The sequence below is a fragment of the Polypterus senegalus genome, chromosome 12 (genome assembly GCF_016835505.1).
Source record: "Polypterus senegalus isolate Bchr_013 chromosome 12, ASM1683550v1, whole genome shotgun sequence".
NCBI lineage: Eukaryota > Metazoa > Chordata > Cladistia > Polypteriformes > Polypteridae > Polypterus > Polypterus senegalus.
This window is the reverse complement of record NC_053165.1, coordinates 155,546,133-155,571,288: the sequence shown is the minus strand read 5'-3', so window position 1 is coordinate 155,571,288 and position 25,156 is coordinate 155,546,133. Positions and strand designations below refer to the sequence as shown.

Below are 25,156 nucleotides of genomic sequence, written 5' to 3'. Positions count from 1 at the left end.
TCGATGTTTCTCTTGGAAAGCAAAGGTTTCCTCCTTGCACACCTCCCATGCAAGTTAAACTTGTACAGTCTCTTTCTGATTGTAGAGGCATGTACTTCTACATCAACAGTAGCCAGAGCCTGCTGTAGTTCTCGAGATGACACTTTAGGGTTTTGGAGACCTCTTTTAGCATCTTGCGGTCTGCTCTTGGGGTGAACTTGCTGGGGCGACCAGTCCTGGGCATGTTGGCAGTTGTTTTGAAAGCCCTCCACTTGTAGACTATCTTCCGGACAGTGGAATGGCTGATTTCAAAATCTTTTGAGATCTTTTAAATCCCTTCCCAGACTCATAGGCTGCTACAATCTTTTTCTGAAGTCCTCTGACAGCTCTTTTGTTCTCACCATGGTGCTCACTCTCACTTCAACAGTCAGGAGCACACCAAACTAAATGTCTGAGGTTTAAATAGGGCAAGCCTCATTCAACATGCAGAGTAACGATCTACTAATTATGTGCACCTGGTGTGATATACCTGTGTGAGATCTGAGCCAATTTAAGAGGGAATACATGTGAGGGTGTCCTATCTTTTTCCTCAGTTAGAATAGGCATTTTGTAGAATGACATTTACAGAAGATCTTGAAAAGACTTTTCTTCAGTTTTCTTTGTTTAGTTGGATTACTTTAATCTCTGTATTGTTGAAACGGAGATGAAATAACCATTTATTAAAAATGTTACAAAAACCACATGCTTTCAAAGGGTGTCCTAATGTTTTCACATGACTGTATATATATATAGATATATATATATATATATATATATATATATATATATATATATATATATATATATATATATATATATATATATATATATATATATATAAGAAACAACAGCTGGAAGAAATTTTTAATAGAAATGTGATTTACAGACCAATATCACTTCTGAATAATGATGTTAAGATACTCTCCAAAGTCCTAGCTAGAAGAATGGAGAAAGTGCTACCTTCGGTAATATTACAAGATCAAACTGGACTTATTAAAGGTCGACACTTACCTTCCAATCTTTGACGCCTGTTTAATGTAATATATTCACCAGCAAAGTCAAACACAACGTATTTCCAGACATGACTTCTGCCGTTTTTTTCTTTTCAGACAAAATTGAACAAAATTTATGGGTAGTTTTTACTCGCTTATTTCATGTATTTCTGAGCCTTCTGAAGTCATTTTTCTTCTCGCAGTTACACACAAACGCAGTACAAACTTTCCTGTCGATACCAATACTATAAAAAAAGCTGGTACCGTTACATTTTCAGACCTTCAGTACCAAACTAGTTCCCAAGTATCGGTTCTTGTGATATCTCTAGTACAAACTATCACAAAGGCACTCCCAAAAGTTATACAAAACCACAATTCACACTATCGAAGTTAAAATATTCACAGGACAGGACAAGCCACAGTCATGTAGAAACCAAAAATATAGCACATCCTTCTATTTTTGGTTTAAGGATATATTACTTCAAACTCTGGAATTAAATTCCCATGTTAATTATTAACCCACAGCAGATATTTACTGCAAACACTATTTAGATTCTAAAATACAGCCCAATTGATTATTTTTTAATTAGTCTTAAGTTGAACTAACACTCCTACGGGCAATAACTACTAATGTTAATATAATTCCATTTTTATAGCTAAAAGAAATACAGATTTCAAGAATATCAGTTGCCACAATAAGAATGGGAAAAGTTAAGTGCCTTGAGCATGGGAAAGGTGCTATATAAATAAAAAGTATTATTATTATTACATAACATATTAGCACATTATCTAACCTTCGTTCAAGGTGACTGGTATGTTATTTTAAATATTTATTTAAGTGCTTCAATTACCCATGTGACAGCCAGGGGTTTGTGGTTGCAGGTTTTACTGGTTTGGGAGGGAGATTTGAGGGTACAGTAGAACCCCATTAACCTAGACTTTCTGTTAATTTGGACTGTATTTTCCACCATGGGTAAATGTTCAACTATTCAGAAAAAAATATAAGGAATGAATTATAAAAATAACTGATCTGGAGTTATAAATGTACCGGTCTCATGGACATTTCCTTTACTGAACCGACACTGCAGACTGTGTTCCAGGATCAGATCTCAGTTTTGAGATTCTTCCGTAATTCTGCAGAAAACCCATGAAGTCAATTTAAGATCTCTGTGGCACTTGAAGCTTTGCTAAATCGGAATATGCTTCTTCTTCTCCTCATCCTGCATCTGAAACCAATATCGCACTGCACCACTGCAGTCTCCAGCACCGAGTGCCAGTGAATTCTCACTCTTTACATCGCTCTTTTAGGTACAGAGCTATGGTAGCTTGCTGTCTAAAGGAGGACAGCTCGCTTTTGCTGCGCTATTTGGAATTCATATGCAATTAAACCAACACAACTTAGTCACTCTGCCAATGTATTCATTTATATTAAAGGCAACTGCTTATTAACCTGGATTTTCGCAAACCCAGCCCAGGTATAAACCTGTCAAATCCAAATTAACAGAGTTGTACTGTAGTTTATAAAGAATATGATATAATCACTGAAAAACAGATTTAGCTCAAAATATGCACATACTAAATTAATACACTGACATTTTTTTCTCAGTGAATAAAAAAAACAAACATTTTTAAAAATCAATTCCAAAAATACAACTTCAATTATAATGATTATCACTGTCACATAAATTACTGAAGAGCAACACAAAGCAGGAGGTTTTCATTTACCAAACTCTTTGGTAACAATGCACTTTTCATATAAGGTTTGATAGAAAAATCACTGTGTCAGGACTGTGACATTTACTGACTTTAGCTGGTTAATAACACTTATTAGGAGTAATTTCTAAATATTCTGAAGCTTGAAGCTTTCATTATCCAAATGTCTGTCCAATTTTTGATTTCTCCCAACTTTAAATCAACCTTTTTAAAGTCAAACTTCTCAATATACTGTATGCTTATTTCAGAATTCCTATAAAATCACCTTTGCTATGTTTCAAGATAATTCAATTAAGTGTCAAGACTTTGCTTTTGCTCGAGCATTAATCAGAATTAGTCAAGGACCTGGAATGACTAAGTGCAGAAATGAGTCATAACTGAAGATGGCATTGCATTCACTCTAGTACCACTCAAAAATGAACAAAGCTATCTAAAAAAATGTATATATTTCTGCAAAGTACATAAACTGTTTTGTTTTAATGGGTTTTAAAAATCATATCAGACAAATTGTGGCCATTATTGGCAATACATTGCTGAAGATGTTCCCAGAAGTTAGTTCTTGGCATTGATTTCCTTTCTGATCCTTTCCTTAAAATCCTTAAGAGATCAAGGACGATGTTTGAAAACCTTTTCTTTTAGGTATCCCTAAAGTAGTGAGAAGTCAAGCAAAATGACACCTTTTATTGGCTAACTAAAACGATTACAATATGCAAGCTTTCGAGGCAACTCAGGCCCCTTTCTTCAGGCAAAATGTAATAATTATTTAATATTTCAAATAAAATTACAAATGTTGAGACATTTCAAGCCACAGCATCAAAACAGGATCTTTTTATCCTGGTCAACCATGGCATTTTACTGCATTCCAATGGTAATCACAATCTCTGGTACTGTGTAGGAATGGCTCACCTGTTTTCACACTGGGCAGATTTTACTGGGCAAAGACCGACCAAATTTGGTTTTATTCCCCGCGAGTTTCCCAGGAATCAGCATTTTGTCCAGCTCTACTCTTGACCTATATACTACGCCAGGGTAAACGTTCATGCAATCACAATGCATTGCTTTACTGCATTGCTGATGATATGCACATCTACTTCCTGACCTCTCCTGATGTTCATTTTTCATTATCAAAGACCACCAAATGCTTAAAGAGCTTCCATACCTGGATACATAAAAAACAATTACAGCTAAATAGTGTTAAATCTAATGCAACTGTTACTGGTACTTGTGCCAGATAACTGTAATATTAACATTGGCAGACTCTTAACAGTCAGTTGACTCCACTTTCTTCAGTCACCAAATATGGGCTTAACTTTGATTCTAAGCCCTCTTTCTAAAGATGTATTCTTTTGGTTAAAATGCTTTGTTTAATCACCTTAGGAGCATATTCAGACCTAAGAAATGGGTCCTGCTTTAGATCATCCTGTCTGGACTACAGTAACTCTGTTTTTTTTTTTTTTATTTCAATCAAAAGCGCATCCCTACATTAGAGTATGTCCAAAATACTGCTGCACACATACATACTAACCTACAGAAACATTCCCACGTAACCCCAGTTCTGTTTTCTTTACACTGATGTAGTAGTGTTAGATCGGTACTGAAATTTTGATTGATTGATTGATCGATCGATCAGTGCCAGCACCGAAATGGTTCCAAAGAAAATACTGCAAAACTCATCATCTTATTGTGCCTGCCTGGTGCAACGCACCACTGCACCACACTATGCACTTCTTCTCTCTTGATGGCTTGGAAGTCCAGATCATGTCAAAAGCACTAGGTATCCCTAATGAATTCCAAATTGTATTAAAACAATAGGGTTAAAAAGTGTAACTCATGAAGCCCTAATCGCATTACAGAAATAAGGATTACCTATGAAGTCCTGATTGCATTGAAGCAATACTGCTGGGGGTCTTGTCCACCATATTGTTCTGATTGCGATGAAGAATGTAAATTCATTTAGCAAAGTCTACAAAACAAACATTTTTCCACAACTGTAATAGCAACTGTAGGTGGGTGTGCATGTGTGTTGCTTCTGAAAGGAAAGCAGATGTTTATTTCCAGTACCACAAATTTTGTTTTATCAGTACTTTTCCAGCACTAGCATACCACGCAACCTGCACCTTGCATACAAGTGTATTACTGCTATTGGACCTAGATAGCTTTCTGATTTACTTACACATTTAATATTACAGGTTTCTCACATACTGTATTTACGTGTGTACCACGCGCACAGTTTTTCCTGAAAATTAGCATTAGAAAATCAGGTGCGCATCATACACGAGGAAATATAATTCTGTAATGTTTACTTCTTCTGCTTGGCCTCTCTCACGCTCTCTCTCACTCACTCATGCTCTTGTTTTTGAATCAGTGTGACGTCGTCATTCAGCAAGGATAGTCGCAAGAGTTAACACTCCTTCATGGCAGGAGAGAAACTTAGTGATTTTGGAAGCAGAGAAGATAAGAAATCGTGCAGAAGGTCGCAAGTACGGTGTTCCAGAGTCATGTGTTCAAGATTGGCGACAGAAGGAAATGAAATAAAAATTTAAAAGAATAATGAAAAACAAATTGTTTGAGGAAATCACATGGAAAGTGCTTTCAGTTATTCAATAAGACATGTTACTAACAACAAGGTTGACAGAAAAGTTTTTTTTTTTTTTTGTAACTAATCGTTCATCTTGAACCAGGGTATCACATTCCATCCAGAAGCACTGTTCACCAACCATAGAAACATCTGACCAAGACGATGGAAAAGTTCAAGTTACTTTAGATCACAATAACGATACAGATTAACAAATTAGTGGTACTGAAGACCAAAAAAAAGATCCAACAGCCTTGCTGTGATGCTACCTGCAAACATTGAAACTCGCATGAAACAAACGTTGCATATTTCTGATTTTTATTTTGCAGTTTTGCACTAACAAACAGATGCCAGTTTAACACATTAGTGGTTACTCTAGATGCATGAAAAAAAGTTATCACATAATTCATCAAGTTATTTATAATCAACAATACCAGCACAGTGAAAACACAGATCTCAGTGACACCTCACTATCCATTACAAGAGTATTTAAAAATTGATACTGGGGAAAGCAAAGCAATACAAAAGGTATAGCTGAACGATCATACAAGTGGATTAAAATATTATGGTTAAACGTGATAAGCATAGATCTTTCTTTCAGAAGCAATCAAAATAAGTGGTTACTAGGAATTTTGCCATTATTTTGTATAGTATTTACAATATAGTTAGACTTGACTAAGTGCATAATATGTTACAAGTTAGCATTTACTACACCTCAGAAGGGGAACTGCAGTGTCAAGTGAAAGGCAAGAACCAACTCCAAGTAGCAGTGGACTAAGAATTATAGAATCCTCATAAAACATATCTTTAGCTTATACACAAGTACTCTACATATAAAACTGTGTTTGTAACAGCAGTTTTTCCTCAATGACACAGCTAAAAGAACTGTTGACACAAAGGTTTTCTGGACAGATCTTATTAATACTACACTGACGCTGCTCATTAGAGGCAAATCTCTTCCACATCAGAAGAGTGCTAGGTGGTATGACCAAAATTCTATCACGGTATTTTTCAAAATTATACCGGTTTCACATTATTCAACTGTATTTTTTGCCCCATGAGTGAGTGGATGTTAACCACATTTTCCACTTTAATTAATGTAGAAGACTGGCTAAGAATAACATATTCCACTGTCATGAGCATTGCACAAAAAACATTTTAATGTGCACACAAGTATTAATACAGGTTTGCATGGCCCATAACGAGATAGTTTTCAAGGGGGTGGTACTAATGAAGAGAAGGAAACACACTGCATGACAGTTGCAGTCAAAATATAGAACCTTTTAATTAAACAAATTTTGCAAACAAATTAAGCTAGAATTTTGACAACATATTGTCAACCATTTAAAGAGGCATTTATACTTAGTAAAATATTCAAAGGTGCTGACTTAGTAAAATATTAAGAGGTGCTTGTCAAAAGTTGTATTGCACTGATCATGTCTTAGAAAAAGAATAAATAGTGAATATTTTTTGTAAACCAACTGCACATTCTGTTAATGTTAACAATCTCTGTCCACTGACATGTTAAAGTGACTTTTAAACAAGTTTACCATCATTAAACTGTATAATATTTAAACTAAGAAATAATAATAAAATAAATAATAGTGCAACTTCCAGTAATACTACTATTACTTCAAGACCAGGTGCATTACAAAGTAGTCACCAAATAAAAATAAAACAAGTGCAACTTGGTGAGACATCTTTACCAAATGAACCATCATTAAGGCAAATTGCATTAATATAGACCTTGCTTCAAGCTAAGCTATATACATAAAGAATAAAACGGCAACTTGTTTTTATAATGCTATTTGTGGTATAGCCCTACGGAAGCGTATTAGGGCCACAGTGAAGAAAGAAAAAACTATGCCGAGATTAAAGTCAACATTTCCACTTTATTCTCATAGTTTATTCTGTCATTAAAGTAGAATGTCATAAGCTAAACTTCACCCTAAAATCAATGTTTTACTTACTAGATTTTCTCAAACCCCGTCATAAGTTAATGTAGCACATTAAATGCTTTGTGTTAAGTGTTCCCTGACCCAGTTGTTAATCACTACACGCTTCTTAAACCGACTTCCTCCGCACTAAGAGGAGGCACAGGCAGGGATTGCCGCACAGAATACATTCACTTCATGATATTCCTGCTCTCTGAAAATTTAGAATGCTAAGATAAATACTTGATAGCATTTTTATGATGAAATGCACTAAAGCAGGTATTAAGCATACACGGTGGTGAGGCGGTAGTGCTGCTCCCTTGCAGTAAGGGGTCCGGTCCCCAGGTATAAGTTCAATGTAGAGAACTTTATGGCAGGTGTGACGAGGCTTCAAAAAACTGGATGTATAAATGGGTATCGCACAGGTTTAACTGAAATACTGTGGAAATGTTGGGTTCGTGATCTGGTAGTCGGAGACACGAACATGGAAATCAAAGGATGTTCTTCTGAGCAGGCTTTCTTTATTGCACGCATGCTGTCTCTATCTGACGTACCAAACCCCCAGTTCCTATCCTTCCTTTTTCTTTCTCCACATAACCAATCACAACACGATAAACGTCTTTGTGAAATTAAAAAGTTATAAACTTTAAAAAAAATCTTCGTTATACATGTTTAAATATGCCATCCATTCAGGATTGCGCCCATCCCATCAAGCATTGATTATGAGGCAGGAGCAAATCCTGAACATGGTGCCAGGACATCGCAGGGTGAATTTGAGCAGCACATACACACTAGCAGGGTCAATATAGCATAACAAAACCCCACATCCTAAATGACTTTGAAAGGAAACTGAAGCACGGCGAGTAAACCCACCAGAGAAACATGCAAATTCAAGGCAGGGAACACCCGGGACCCCCTTCCTGCGAGGCAGTAGTGCAACCTCCACGCCACCGTGACCCCATATGATTAATACATGCTTTAATGCATTTCATCATGAAAATTATATCAAGTATTTATCTTAGCATTCTATATGTTCAGGTAGCAGGAATATCATGAAATTAATGTATTGTGGGTGGCGGGCGCTGCCTGTGCCTCCTCTTAGTGCTAGAGGAAGTCTGTTTAAGAAGCATGTAGCAATTAACATGGCTCAGGGAACACTTAGCAGTTAATATGCTACATAACTTATGACGGGGTTTGAGAAAATCTAGTAAATTAAATATTCATTTAAAGATGAAGTTTAGTTTATGATGTTCTACTTTAATGACAAATTACGAGAATAATGTCAGCATGTCAACTTTATTCTCATCATAAGAGTCAACATGTCATCACACTATTATACAGTACCCAGGTACATTACACAGTATTGAAAAAATAAATAAATAAATAAAACAAGTACAACTTGACTTGCAATATTATCCAGTAGTATAGAAACAGTATTCACACATTTGAACATAATGGTCCACATCCGACCTATTAAAACCAAAGTATCTCCAGATAACAGACACAGCTAATTTTTTCAGCAAAAGTTCTTCTGTGTCATCATGTTCAACTTTATCATCTGCTACAGCTTCAGTTTCGGAATATTCTCTGTCCATTTTCACCGCTCAATACTTCCACTAACGCATGTACTCTGTTGCAGTGAAAAAGGTCTCCCGTTAAACAGTTTCCCGCTGCCCACAATCCAAACGTTGTTTAGGTTATTTAAACCGGTGTTGCGGAATAAGAAAAATCCATATCATAACAAAACTAAAAAATGCTTTTTGGTATGAACCATTATACCGCCCAGCACTACGTCAGAATCACTAAAAGATCATCCAAGTCAAAACCAATTCAACAAACAATTAAAACCAGACCATAACACTTGTGTTAAAACAGAGCTTCCAATATTAATTAGAAACGTAACAACGCTAATGTTATGGTATATGGTATAGTGTAACTTTGGACATTTGGGAAGAAGAATCATCTTTAGGTGACCAACTTTCACTTAATAGAAACACAATATTATAGTGTAGCTTGCCACACATTTTAGAAGATCAACTAACTTATCAGCTATAAGCTAATAAATGTACTAAAACTGAAAACTGGCCAGTCCAATAATTAAATCTTCATGCAAAGTCTACACTATTATCTTTGTGAAGTCAGATATTAGATCTACAATTGTCAATAAGAAGTATAATACATGATCCCAATGTACCACCAATAAAACCTCTTCTGTTTCTGGCCAGTAAATTAATTTCTATTCATATATTTTGTATGTTACGAATTTAAATAACTTTTAAAGATGCATTTTAAAAATCAACTTCATTTTAGAAATACGACTTGATTAAATGATAGAACTTTGTACATAACAAACTTGAACCTAAATGCAGGCATCAGATTATTATGAAATTTGCATCAACAACCCAATATGTTTATATTCATTTTAAAAGTTCCAGAAGGAACAAAAATGCATCTACAACACACATATGAACTGCACAAGAGACCATTATAGGTTGAAGAACAGACAGCCAAAGTAACAAAAATACAGTAGTAAAAATACAAATACTTCACTCTGGTGATATCCAATAATGAATTATTACAACAAATCAAATTTTGCTGAAAGGTTTCCAATTAAAAGGAATAACTTAAAATGCTTGAATTGAGTATATTTTGTAATGCGAATTAAAATCTATTAAGAATGTACTGTCGGTCTTGTAGTTAGTTCCAGGATTTGTAATTACTACATGCGTGCAATAATACGAATGGATGTATCAATGTGAAAATTAAAGAGACCATGAATACAAAAGTAAGATAACACCAAAAAACTGATCGGGATATAAAATAATCCTAGGAGTTAATTGCAATGATATGTCTTAAGAAAATCTGATATCAAAAGTGTTTAAGCCTACATAAATTCAAACATCAAAATAAATTCAATTACAAATGTTCATAATATACTCTCAAATCCACATGTATTTTTTTCAATATTTAGCCAACAATATTAACACACTTACATTTTAGGTATATCTTTTTAAAAAAATTGGAAATACACCAAATTTTCATAATTAAATTATGATTTTTAAAGTTATACAACAAAAAAAAGATGATTGATCACCCTGCATGTGACTTTTTTCACAGGAAAAATTAAAATATGACCTGGATAGCATTAATAGGGCCCTATGGAATCAGTTTTTTTTTTTTTTTTCACAAATTCTGTTTTTTTTTTTTTTGATTTTCGGTTTTCACCGTTTTATTTTTTCTTGATTTAGATTTTTGGGTTTTATGTGTTGTGTTTTTTTTTTTACTGTAAGTAGCAACAACTACAACAAATGATACTGTATGCTGAGACTGCAGTAGGACAGTTTGATGCATCCTTCGGAGATGAAGGTTAAATTCACTTTTAGGGTATAGGATATTTGTTACAGCCTGAGCTGATGTGTTCTCATCCCAAAAGAACTTTTTGTACAAGTGAATATGTTCAACGAGGTACCCTACTAATTTGAAGCAGCTATTCTACCTGGTGTTTCCTGTCTTGGGGGTTCCTGACAAGCTTCTTGAAGAAGGCAGAATTTACTCACATCACTAGTGATGTAGCCCCACTAATGTATTTATAGTGCTGCCAAGTCTCTCCTACCAAACTGATAACATGACACAAACAGATTGAATGTACACTGTTAGGCATAACCCCTTCCTGGTATGCTTTCAGACAGTATGATGCATTGTCTGTAACCACTGCTAAAATGTCATTAAAATTCAGCTGGTTGTTGTGAAGAGACTGAAGTACCGCCTGTGAAAAGGTGGAAAAGTTGCAGCTCTCCGTAAAGATAACATCGGTCAAAAAGTACTGGTCTTCAACACCGGTAATTGCAACTTTGTAAATTATTTCTAATCATTCTTAAACCTTAAATGTTTATAGACTGAAAATGGGCATCATTACATCTGTAGCTTCATCTACTGCATATCTTAAAATAACTAATTACAAAGCAAAGGCAAACTAATCTGCAAGACGCTAAATCCAGGAATTAAAACTAAAAAAAAGAAAGAGACCCGCTTTTAAGGGCTTGTTGCATCTCAGGAGAAGCTGCTCTTCTGCCCAGATTTATAAGTGTTGAGTTAATAATGGAAAAGGCATATGTGGACCTTGCCTGCCGTGTCACCACAAGGCAAAACATTTATCAAATCCAGAAACACAATCGTTAATTTGTAAAAGGGATCCCAATAACAAACAGTGCCGTTCACTAATAACATTTTTCTATAGGAAAGACTGTTAATACCTGTTAAATAGAATTTCATGTACAAATAGAACTGCCTACATAAAAAAAAAAATAATCATGCAGCCAAATGTTTACTCACCTATCACTATGTTGAGAACTATGTGGTCTTGGATATTAGGGGTTTCAGCAACTACAACATGAACTTTCCTGCCACAAATCTTTTGAAGAACGGCATCCATATGTTGTTCAAACACATAGGGCAAAATGAGTCTGACAAAGACTGCTCACATTTTCTGGCAGCACACATCCTTGTTTACAATGCTTAATAAAGAAAGTACACATCTTCATTTTTTTCAAGCAGTCTGTCTGACTCACATGGTCACAAAGACCTCCACAAATTGTTGTCTTGCATTTGACAATTTTGTGGTTTCCTCTGTGGTTACCTGAAGGGGAACACTATTTGATCTTAATTGCTCCTTGTTCTTATAATGGGTTTTAGATTTCATGTGGTCATTGCAAGTATCTTTTTGTGTCCAGTCTATGGTATGCTGTCCAAATTTGCAGAAAAGTTGTTTTCCAGATTCATAAATGTCACTGGGATATTGTTGTGCACTCAATTTTGCAGTTAAGCTCGTGTTTTAGTTTTTTTCCCCCCACATGGCTAGGGTATCTGATACCACTTGCTTTGACATTTCTGACTCATGCAGCTAGGTAATTTGCGTGCCTTTAACAAGAAAATAGACAAGAAACACACACACACAAACAGGGGCACAACTGAATTTCTACAAAGAATTGTGTTCACTTGAAAAACAACAAACTAGAAAATAGTATCTGAATGATAGAACTACAGATCATGCAATCGTTTAATTTATTGGGAAGTTTTGTAACAGTCACCCCTTCAGTCTCTAAATTCCACAAATTTGCATTTTTAAATTTAAAATCTGTTTTTATGTGTTACTTCTTCTGTGATTCTCTCTCTCTCTCTCATAGGGCCCTACATTAAAAAGTACATTTAACTTTAGTTGTACAAGTACTGGCAATGACAGCCTCCAAAAGATTCTTGTATCTATTTGTAGGTTTCTTGCACCTGTCTGTTTATAGTTGCTCCCATTGTCCAACTGCAATGTGTTTTTGATCTTTAATGTTTGCAAGAAACCTTTGACTTATTGCAGATTTTCAACTCTTTCCAAAAGCATTCAATAGGACTAAGATCAGGAGTCACTGCTAGCCAGTTTAAAACAATCAGTTTGTTCCCTTCTTAACACTAGAATTACCAGAGCCTACGAAAAAACTCGTAATTCCGTCCCACCTTAAACTGCTTCTTAAATCCCTTCACACCTCTCCGCCAGCGCCCTTTGTCTTCTAAATGTGCTGATAAAGAGCAGCCGGCTATTCCATCCCCCCACCAATTTAGAACGTGCACGAACTTCTCTCAGCTCATGCCTTGATTGAGTATCTGGGGGTGAAGTGGAGTTTTAGAGTGAAATAATAGATCGTTGTTTGGAACACACGCATTTCATGTCTGTTCCGTTTCTACAGTAATCTGTGTCAACACATTGTTAAAACAGAAACTTTTTTTATATTCTAGTAGTAGATGACAAAATGTAGGCATAAACTATATAATGTATGAAGCCTGAAGTCCAAATAGCAAAGAAACATTTTCACAAGAATAACACAATTGCACTTTTATTCAAACATATAACTGCAGAAACAAAAGCCGCCTTAACATGCGACATTGACACCAGTTTACTGTAACTGACTCCGTGGTTCAATAGATCAGCCCCGCTTGGAATCAAGGGGTCACGGGTTCGATCCTGCCCCTCCTTTTGAGAATTAAACTGCTCTTAGTCTTACTGTTTTAGAATAAAAGCATACATTTGATTTCAGTCTGTAACAGCCGGTGCAATTTATGATCTTTGTAAAGGTTAGCTTTTTTTTTTCACTTTTCACTCTCAGTGGCGTTCAGAATCAATCCATACAACCCCATCTGACACGGCTGTTTTCACTAAAGGCGCTATAGCTCTGCAGTGTACCACGATGCATACTAACGCTACCCCCGGTTCTGACACACAAGCGCTGGCGAAGCTGCCTTCTTCAGATCTCACCGTCACTTGCTTTTCTTTTTATTCAGTTTTATTGAGTGTTCCTGCCAGTCCCGCATGTTGCTGTATGCTTTTCTTTTGTACTCCAGGACATGCAGAGGAAAGAATGGTAAAGACCAGTAACCGGCTATATGCAATCATCAGACACTCCCCATCTGCCCGTGTCGTTCAAACACAGGAACATATATTGGTGTAAAAGTATAACAAAAGTGCACTTTTATTCAAGTGCACTTTTTCCATCGCCTTTTCCTGTAAGAAGCAGTGTACACACTTCTCTCTATGCTGTGGTTTCTATTACACACCTGAAAGAAAGAGACAATACATGTGAAAATATCCAGCATACAGCAACATGCGGGGACTGGCAGGAACACTCAATAAAACTGAATAAAAAGAAAATCAAGTGGCGGTGAGATCGAAGAAGGCAGCTTAGCCAGCGTCTGTGTGTCAGAACCGGGTGGGGGGGCGTTAGTATGCATCGTGGTACAGCACAGAGCTATAGCGCGTCTGTATTCTGTTTCTTTTGTACTCCAGGGCACAGAGGAGAGAATAGTAAAGAGCAGTAAGTTCGCTATATGCAATCATCAGACACTCCCCATCTGCCCGTTGTTTTGTTATACTTTTCAATACTTTTATACTGCTCAAGCGGGCATGCTCAAAAATACACGTGTAATGCCACGAAAAGTGCGCAGACACTTCATTTCAAACAAAACAAGTGCACTTTTATTCAAAACTACCTGTATAACCGAAGAAAAAGAAAGCAAGTTACAGTAGGCGATTGATCGACATCTTGCATGGTGCAATGCTAAGAAGTGCAGATTTTCATTCCGTGCTATATAAAATCATCACATTCAAATATTAACAGTTCCCACACACCCAAGGACCGTCCTTCCTACATTTACGACACGTGTACTTGTTGCCGTGTACACACCTCTCTGTGCTATGGTTTCTATTACACTGAATGAGCACCTGACACTGTACTTTCTTCCCTGGGGAAGGTCCGCATCAGAGAATTTCCAGTTCCTGCATAAATTCACACCCGATCTGGCGCTGTTCGTTTTCAAATAATATTGCATTAGTGCGATTATATTTTCACATATATTGTCTCTTTCTTTCAGGTGTGTAATAGAAACCACAGCATAGAGAAGTGTGTACACTGCTTCTTACAGGAAAAGGCGATGGAAAAAGTGCACTTGAATAAAAGTGCACTTTTGTTATACTTTACACCAATATATGTTCCTGTGTTTGAGCGACACGGGCAGATGGGGAGTGTCTGATGATTGCATATAGCGCCGAAGTTACTGGTCTTTACCATTCTTTCCTCTGCATGTCCTGGGTACAAAAGAAAAAGCATACAGCAACATGCGGGGACTGGCAGGAACACTCAATAAAACTGAATAAAAGAAAAGCAAGTGACGGTGAGATCGAAGAAGGCAGCTTGCCAGCGTTTGTGTGTCAGAACCGGGGGTTAGCGTTAGTATGCATCGTGGTACACTGCAGAGCTATAAGCGTCTTTAGTGAAAACAGCCGTGTCAGATGGGGTTGTATGGATTGATTCTGAGCGACTGAGAGAGTGAAAAGTGAATAAAAAAAAAGCTAACCTTTACAAAGATCATAAATTGCACCGGCTGTTACAGACTGAAATCAAATGTATGCTTTTATTCTAAAACAGTAAGACTAAGAGCAGTTTACTTCTCAAAATGGAGGGGCGCAGGATCGAACCCGTGACCCTTGATTCCCAAGCGGGGCTGATCTATTGAACCACGAGTCAGTTACAGTAAACTGGTGTCAATGTCGCATGTTAAAGGCGGCTTTTGTTTCTGCAGTTATATGTTTGAATAAAAGTGCAATTGTGTTATTCTTGTGAAAATGTTTCTTTGCTATTTGGACTTCAGGCTTCATACATTATATAGTTTATGCCTACATTTTGTCATCTACTACTAGAATATAAAAAAAGTTTCTGTTTTAACAATGTGTTGACACAGATTACTGTAGAAACGGAACAGACATGAAATGCGTGTGTTCCAAACAACGATCTATTATTTCCACTCTAAAACTCCACTTCACTCCCAGATACTCAATCAAGGCATGAGCTGAGAGAAGTTCGTGCACGTTCTAAATTGGTGGGGGATGGAATAGCCGGCTGCTCCTAGCTTCTCTTTATCAGCACATTTAGAGAACAAAGGACGCTGGCGGAGAGGTGTGAAGGGATTTAAGAAGCAGTTTAAGGTGGGACGGAATTACGAGTTTTTTCGTAGGCTCTGGTAATTCTAGTGTTAATCATCTGTGTTTTTGGATGTGTGTTTTGTGCCATTGTCCTGTTGGAGAGGCCTTGATCTTTGACCAATACCCTGCTCCCAAACTGGATAATCCTCCTCCAATGCCACAAGCAGCCCCTCAAAAATCACAGAACCTCCACCATATGCAACCGTGTGGTAATGTGTTATTCCCCTATAAAGTTTAATTTCATTGTCTATGATCATACTTGTGGCTAACATTGTCATATTTTGGTTTTATCTGTCTATAGGACATTTCCTGCAGAACTTCAGATTCTCCAAGTAGAACTGGACAAAAATGAAGCATGCCATTTTATGTTTGACTTTAAATGGTGGGGTCATCCTTGGCCTTTGCACAAAAAGTCACATTTAGTTTAATGTGCATCATATGATAAGGGTTGAAACTACAACTCCCCACTGGTCCAGGACAGCTTTGGGCTCTGTGTATGTTTTTTAAACCAGTTTAAAGACTTATTACTTTTAGTCTTCCAGCCACATCCCAAGAGGTTATTTCATAGCTCCATATGCAGAAATCTTCTTAAAGCTGCAAACAGTTGAAATGGGACTGGTAAAGTCTCTGTAGATGCCCTTACATATTTCTATGTTTGATGATAATAATTCCCCCCCAATGGTCTCTAGCAGCTCTTGTCTTCAAGCATTGTCAAAAGGGAATAGGGATTGTGACTTTTTTTAAAGCAACAAAGTCATCGTTAATTGGTCAGTCATTCATGTTTATTGAGTACTGGCAATCATGAAGTATATTTTCACTGCAAGTAGAATTTAGTTCTTAAAAACCAAACCGAATTCTTTGTATAAAAAAAGGGGGGGGTGACAATTGTGTCACGGCCTTTTTTTTGTTTCCACTATTTCCGTTTTTAATTGTTATCATTTTACCATGTGCATTTCTGTACAACACCAAAGAGTATACACAAGCTAAAGTAGTTTAATTGCCCACATTTTTCCATAAGATATTGCACATATTATATCCAAAATGCAAAAAATGTTGACCACAAGCGCACACATGCCTACAATGTTGATCTCAACTATACACACATATTTACACATACATAAATATACATATAATGCACAGAGGAAGATTTAAGCTATGCAATTGCTCAGCAAAAAAGCAACAAAATAATAAACTTAATACATACACAACAAAAGTGAGCCAACATTCTGATCCAATCCTTGAGCAGGACATGTTCAGGTTTGCCGTGTAACAGCCATCAGAAATAATACAAGCTACAGGTGGTTACGCCACGGGGACAATCTAGTGTTGATATTTTAAGAGAAAGAACAGGAAAAAAAGATTAGTCTAATGAATCATTATAAAAATACAAGTTTTGAAGCTTAGCTGCATAAGGAATGGCAATTTGGAAAAATGACTTACTGGGAAAAAAATCCCCATATCTAAATATTTGAAAAATTATTATTACAATATCATAATTTCAAGCATTACAGATAAAGTCCCAAGGATAAAATTAAATTACAAAGCCTAGTTTCCCAGACAAAACAATTAAAAGATGAGGCAAACAGAAAGTAAAGACAAGCAGCCAGCAAAAGTCTCCTCGCCAACCAAACACACACTAAAGGAGTGGCACACTCTTCAAAGAAATGGGAATGTAATATCACTGCAAGATACCAGTACTTTTCTTACAAGCAGCTGGGTGTCAAACAGCTTATGTCCATAGCCCCAATGAATAAGAATTACAATACTAATTCATTCCATTATTACATTTTCTGAATCAATTCATTCAAAAACAAGGTTGAAATTAACACAAAGCAAGTCACATGAGATCTTATAGGTAAGACTTATGATAAAGCAGTTATGTTGCTATCTCTTAGTTCACACAAACAAAATGTCTAGAAGTATGGAATTTAATGGAGTACAGTGTAGGCTGCTGAATTTAGTGTAAACTTAATGAAAAGCTCATTTTTTCATTCTAAATGAAACACTCGTTTTCTTTTGTATGATGAAATATTTAAAACAATTACATAATCAGATAAATAAATGTACTGCAAAATATGAAAATAACCAAAATAGGGGCTTATAAAAATTAAATTTGTAGCAAAATGTTTTTGTTGCTTATTTCTTCATGCATGTCTGTTTTTTTTCCCCAGTGTATACCTTTATATTAGTGACTCCACACACACAAAATAAACATTGAAAAATGTCATTTTCACCCATCATAGTTGAGAGGGTGGGCTCCAACGAATATGTTTTGCTGATTGGCAAATTATTGGTAGACTGGATGTAATTCTACAGCCATAAAGTGACACATTTACAGCAGCCCATTTAAATAGACTCTTGAGAGAAAGATGAATTAAGAGCTCTTTGAATTATTTCAAAGCAACTTTTTTTTGCACTAATATTCATCGTGGATGGGCATAGTCACAGCTTTGAAGGCCAGTGAATAATTTGAGGTCAGTGATGTGGTGCTAAAACCAAGTCTTCATAATTTGTACATTTAATCATTGTATGCCACCTTAGGGGTTTCATTAGGGGCTAATCAGGGTTAGGAATGATAAATGCAGGTCTGTGAGACAATGGTCTGCAACAGGTAACCAAACTTGTTATCAGACACAAGTACCAGAGATCTGGGACTTTAGGGTCAACCTTAAAGGGCACCAAGGTCACCACTGCCTCCACATCTCTCACCCCTTGGCCTACAGAAGACAGCCAGGTAACCAGAGTATCCCTCCCGGGCTGGATCTAGACAACTGGTAAGTCAATACTGAGGCCTTCAATTGAAAGTGAAGCTTGAAAGCCAAGCTATTAGAAACACATGATTGTTTTGTGCATACAAAAAGAAATGATCGAAAAGATAGTACAACCACAATACACTTGGCACTATATTTAATGCACATACAAAGTCCACACATAATAATTCTTGATTGAATAAACATACTAAAAACAGTGGTTATTTTATTCCCCCCTAGCTAAATGGCTTTGGGTCTACAAGGTCAAAAGATGCAAGGTCACTGTCTCTCTTCAAAATAAATTTAGGTGCTATAAGCATATTCTTGTCTCACAAATAAAGTAACTGAATGCATTCAATGCTGAATTATAATAATCTAATTCATTAGTCCCCACTGTAATTTTTATTTAGAATACATATTAGGGGTGCACAATCATGACAAAACTAATAATTGACAATTACTGCCTTTGAAATGTATAATCACAATATCAATTTACAAGTAAAATGAAATATGAACCTCCACTTGGCAGTAAACATTTGTCAATAGGAAATTGTTAAATGCTAGATTTGAAAAATCTGAAGTCTATAAGAATTTTTTCTTATTTTTACAAGATACAGTACATTATAAAAATGATACTGTTTATTACAATAAATAACTACTGATATTCACATATTTATAAAATTAAATGCAAGTATAACACTTACTTTCCCCCTCCCCCCCAAAATAAATGTTACTTCTGAAAAACAAGCCATCTCCACCACTCAACATTCAAATATGAAAAATGTTAAATTGGGATGCTGCTGTATTTAAAAAAAATAATAATAAATATTATATATAAATAAATATTATATATATATATATATATATATAAATATATATATATATATATATATAATATATAATAAATATATATATATTTATATTGCATCTGTATGGAAAATCAAAACAGATAAAATCTTATACAACAGTAATGCCAGAGATGTCGTAGTTCTGTTGTACATCTATGTACACACATTAAATGTAACAAAGTGAACATACAGCAAGCACTACAAGTATTTAGATACACAGTTGTTACATGTTGCTACCAGACTCACCCTTGAGCACTTGTGTGCTTGTTCTTGAGGAAAAGTACTATAATGAAAGGTGCACCTATTTAAAGAAGCAGCTTTGCAAACATCGGCTTTCCAGCAAATATTCCTTATCAATATAATAAACTTTTTCGTTCAGGCATGCTGCCATAGCTATACTCAATTCTAAGTTGGTAATGGTAGCATAAAGCACCACTTGTTTCAGATTCTTTGTATTTTTGTCTAAAATTTGGAATAAAGAAAAGGCAATGTAACTTCAGAACAACAAATCTAGGAGGTGATGACTTCTCTTACCCAGAGCATTTCTTTAAACTTTCAATGTGCACAATTTTAATCTGAGCCTTGTCTTTTGATACATAAAACATGATGACTACAGTTATCTGAATTTGCTTTCGCTTACCTGCTGTATGTGGGAATGCATTTGTGTAAGCAGTTAATGGTCATATGTGTCACACACCTAAAGTTACCAGGACTTGGTGTTGCTTGCTTAGTTTTCATGCACCTTTCATACTAAACTATGTGGGTGAATTTTAAAATGGTTCTAAACAAGTTTACATGCAGTGGAATAACAGATTGCACAGTTCACTTCATGAAGAGAATTGCCTAAAAAAGTGTCAGGTGATCTAGGTTAAAATTTAATTACAGTAATCCCTCCTCGATCGCGGGGGTTGCGTTCCAGACACCCCCGCGATAGGTGAAAAATCATGAGTAGAAACCATATGTTTGTATGGTTATTTTTATATATTTTAAGCCCTTATAAACTCTCCCACACTGTTAACATTATTAGAGCCCTTTAGACATGAAATAACACCCTTTAGTCAAACGTTTAAACTGTGCTCCATTACAAGACAGAGATGACAGTTCTTTCTCACAATTAAAAGAAAGCAAACATATCTTATCTTTAAAGGAGCGCCGTCAGGAGCAGAAAATGTCAGAGAGAGCGCTCGCAAAGAAAAGCAAACAATCAAAAAATCAATACATGCTTTTAAGTATACAGAAGCACCCGATAAAGCGGCATTTTGTAGAGGAGCGTCCGTGTCCTCTGTGCAAACAGCCCCTCTGCTCACACCCCCTCCGTCAGGCAGAGAGAGTGAGAAAGATAGAGAGAAGCAAACAAGCGCCACGCGGGAAGCACATTGTATATCATTGAGGAGTTTTAGTTAATATGTAATACATGCTCTGATTGGGTAGCTTTTAAGCCAACCGCCAATAGCATCCCTTGTATGAAATCAACTGGGCAATCAAACTGAGGAAGCATGTAACCTAAATTAAAAGACCCATTGTCCATGAAAGCGTCGAACCAGCGAAAAATCCATGATATATATTTAGATATGCTTACATTTAAAATCCGCGATAGAGTGAAACCGCGAAAGTCAAAGCGCGATATAGCAAGGGATTACTGTATACACATTTTTTCTAGAATCTGCTGAGAACAGAAAATATTTTCATATTTTACAGTATATTTTTTGGGATTAGACTGCTAAAATGCATTTAGTATTGATAACACAGTCCTAAGATGCGAGTCTTATACCCAGTGACTGTGTCTGTCCTTAAATATATCACTCATTTGCTGTTCAGAGCAGTTTGCAACTGAAAAAGCTTGAAATCTGAGAGGAGGTATGCTAAATGCAAAGCAGCAATCATCGTTTTCTACAATTAGACAGTAGTAACTAGTTACAATTAATACAAGATTAATTGTGCAGCAATACTTTTTATCTACAGCAACTTACTCAAACTCATTCTGCATATCTTATTTTCCAGGAAACTCCTACGTTAACAAACGATAGCAAAATTCTAACGCACATCACAAGAATTATAGGATGTATTTAGTTTAAAAAATAATAGCAATAATATTAAAAAAAAATAAAAAAAAAACACACAATTGGTACAAAGTAGGAAGACTGCATGGACTCGACAAGTTTGTACTGCCGAATGTCAGTACAGTGCATAAGGCACTAAATGGGCTCTTTTCTTTCTTTCTTTTTTTTTTATTTTGAAAACAGAAGCAGAAAAAAATATAATGAATGAATCACTATTACAAGAATCATTTACATCCATTAGAAAGGCTTAGCATAAAACAGTCAATAATCCTGTATTTGGCTGAACCAAAATTGATCCAATGCAGAGAAGAGTTTAAAATCTGCTCCGAGTACACCAGTAGATCAAAAATGTTTGTGTTTACATGCACACACAAAAGTGGGGTAAGATGGGTAACCTGTTTAAGGCAGAAGAATGGTTTCTTAAAAACCCTCCATTTTCATGTGCAAGTTTGCTTCTGGAGTTCTTCGATGGAAAAACACTCAGACATCGTGAAATTGCGCAAAAAAAAAAAAAAAAAGTTTAACATTATCATTGCCACCATGAATCCAAAAATCAAGCATGAAACCTGTGATAATTCCCTTGTATTTTACAACTAAATTCAGTTCTTCATGAATGATGAAGTAAATAACATCCATCACCTTTTTGTATCCTTGACCTAACACACTGATAATTCCTGGTACAAACACTGGTCATCGAGTTCTTTGTCAACATATAAATAGCAAATAGCCATCTTAAAACTGGCATTATTAATACATTTTTGTTACCGGGGTGCACACAGTACACTCTTTTCAACTTGGCAATGCAATTGAGGCTTGCAAAGGAGCAGCATACTGGTATATTTGCCACTTGCCTTACACCCAGTGCTGCTGAGATAATAAAAGCTGGTTATTTTATTTCATTAAAACAAGTAAGGTTACTCCTTACTTTAAAATGTAATCTGCCTATGTAACACAAGTTACTTTTAACATATTAACCACTGGGCGGCACGGTGGCGCAGTGGTAGCGCTGCTGCCTCGCAGTTAGGAGACCCAGGTTCGTGTCCCGGGTCCTCCCTGCGTGGAGTTTGCATGTTCTCCCCGTGTCTGCGTGGGTTTCCTCCGGCGCTCCGGTTTCCTCCCACAATCCAAAGACATGCAGGTTAGGTGGATTGGCGATTCTAAATTGGCCGTAGTGTGTGCTTGGTGTGTGGGTGTGTTTGTGTGTGTCCTGCGGTGGGTTGGCACCCTGCCCAGGATTGGTTCCTGCCTTGTGCCCTGTGTTGGCTGGGATTGGCTCCAGCAGACCCCCGTGACCCTGTATTCGGATTCAGCGGGTTAGAAAATGGATGGATGGATATTAACCACTTCCCCACTGCTCCCAAGATTGTGCACTGTATGTTCAGCTCTTAAATTGATTGATTTTTGAAATATCAAGTCAAGTTACTTCAACCAGGAGAAGGATCATCCAAGCATCTGTCTTAGGAAATTTATCTTGTGGATGCTTCTACCCATGGCTGCTAAAAGCGCATGCAAAGCAAAGCAGGCAAGCAAACAGAGAGCAAATGACATGCAGCGTGGCTGAAAGTTCTACTAATGAGACAAAATTTGTTTGTATTGAATTTCATGACACAAAATACTATCAATGTTAAATCTGGCTTTGTATATTGTATGATATTACCACATGTCTGAAATGAAGCACAAAGGCAAACAAAAACGTTTTTGTTGAAAGCAGGGGATTTAAAAATCAGATTGAAAAACTAAAACCGAAGTATAATGTGCTAATATGACCGTACTTGAAAGAACTTTTATTTATCACTTATATAATGTTGAGAAGGTAAAACGTTTTCAGCATACAACATTGACATCACCACAAGTTAAGTGTTTTTGGTGAGTCACATTCCATAAGGATATGGTTAAGGACATTAAATCGCAACATTGTTTCATAGATGCACAACCGAAGCCACAGACGTTTTTTCAAATCAAACTCTACTGGGAACACCAAAGCAAAATTTTATCACTGCTTGTAGTAAAAGTTCTCATGATATACTAAAACAGTCCTGGAAGTAGCAAGCTGTTGTTACTCCCACACTTAGGAGTGATTGTGACAGAGATACAGCTTTCACTGACACAGATAAAGTAAAGTTGATTACAGCCAGGTGGAATTATAAAGCAGTGAATCTTGCATTTCTCTCAACAGCGGTTCTGCAATATGGTGAAAGACAGTAAGCAGCCAAATTTCTGCTGCTTGCTTTTCTGCTTATACCATGCACATGCCCCTGCTACAGCAATAACCTGTGTGCACAAAGGATATTGTTGGAAGCACAGATGTCTCAAGACCCACAACTAAATAGGTCAGTAACTCATTCAAGGGAAATAAAAGGACAACCTTTGCAAGAGCAATATTTGATGTTAATACAAAAAGCAAAAAGATACAGCTAAATTGGATGGTTTTGCACTGCAGTAACTTTATATTATGTTAATACTTCTATTACAGCAGTGCAACCATTTTATCAATCAATCAATCAACATTTATTTATATAGCACATATTCATACAAAAAAAATGTAGCTCAAAGTGCTTTACAAAATGAATAGAAAAATAGAAGACACAATAAAAAATAAACATAAGTCAACATTAATTAACATTAAGAGTAAGGTCCGATGGCCATGGTGGACAGAAAAAACAAAAAAAAAAAACTCCAAAGTTTTATGTTAATATTTAAGATTTTAATAAAAAAAAGCTTGCACAAATATGCTAAAACCTGTGTATTTGTGCACTGATTTGAATTTATTTTGAAGGATTTTGATCTATGAATGTCTAATAAGTAACAAAACATACAGTGCATTTCTTTAATGAAAATGTCAAATCAAACACATACTGCATCATGAAGCCTGGATCGCAATAGGAACTGTATCATGGGCTAAGTGCCCTGTCTCAGACGTGCTAACGAAGATTACAAAGTCCATCCATTCAAAAATAAAAAGCTGATCACTGAAGTTATGTACAAAAACAGATCTGTAAAATACCACAGCAATGCAGTGTGTGTCCTGTGTAACACAATGTCAAAATTAGTCTGAGGTTAAAACAAGACTCTTTTAAAATCAAATGTCTGCTTTTTCTTGAACCAAGAACTTTTCCCTGAAAAAATATGATATATATATATATATATATATATATATATATATATATATATATATATATATATATATATATATATATATATATATATATATATATATATATATATATATATATATATATATATATATATATATATATATATATATATATATATATATATATATATATATATACACCAGTACAGACCAAAAGTTTGGCCACACCTCCTCATTCAATGTGTTTTCTTTATTTTCATGACCATTTACAGCACTCCATCACTCTCCTTCTTGGTCAAATAGCCCTTACACAGCATGGAGGTGCGGTTGGGGTCATTGTCCTGTTGAAAAATAAATGATCGTCCAACTAACCTGACTTCTGCACAACACAACTGCTGGTCCCAACCCCATTGATAAAGCAAGAAATTCCACTAAATACCCTGATAAGGCACACCTGTGAAGTGAAAACCATTTGAGGTGACTACCTGTTGAAGCTCATCGAGAGAATGCCAAGAGTGTGCAAAGCAGTAATCAGAGCAAAGGGTGGCTATTTTGAAGAAACTAGAATATAAAACATGTTTTCAGTTATTTCACCTTTTTTTGTTAAGCACATAACTCCACGTGTTCATTCATAGTTTTGATGCCTTCAGTGAG

At 36.0% G+C, this 25,156-nt stretch overlaps 1 protein-coding gene across 3 annotated transcripts in view; it reads right to left on the bottom strand.

The window, feature by feature from the left end:
- Positions 1 to 25,156, bottom strand: part of brd4 (bromodomain containing 4) — a 130,798-nt gene that overhangs the window by 90,770 nt on the left and 14,872 nt on the right. For all 3 annotated transcript variants that reach the window (XM_039770390.1, XM_039770389.1, XM_039770392.1), the window contains exon 2: positions 16,955 to 17,070. The gene's annotated coding sequence lies outside the window, so the exon portion shown is untranslated. The remainder of the gene's footprint in view (positions 1 to 16,954; positions 17,071 to 25,156) is intronic.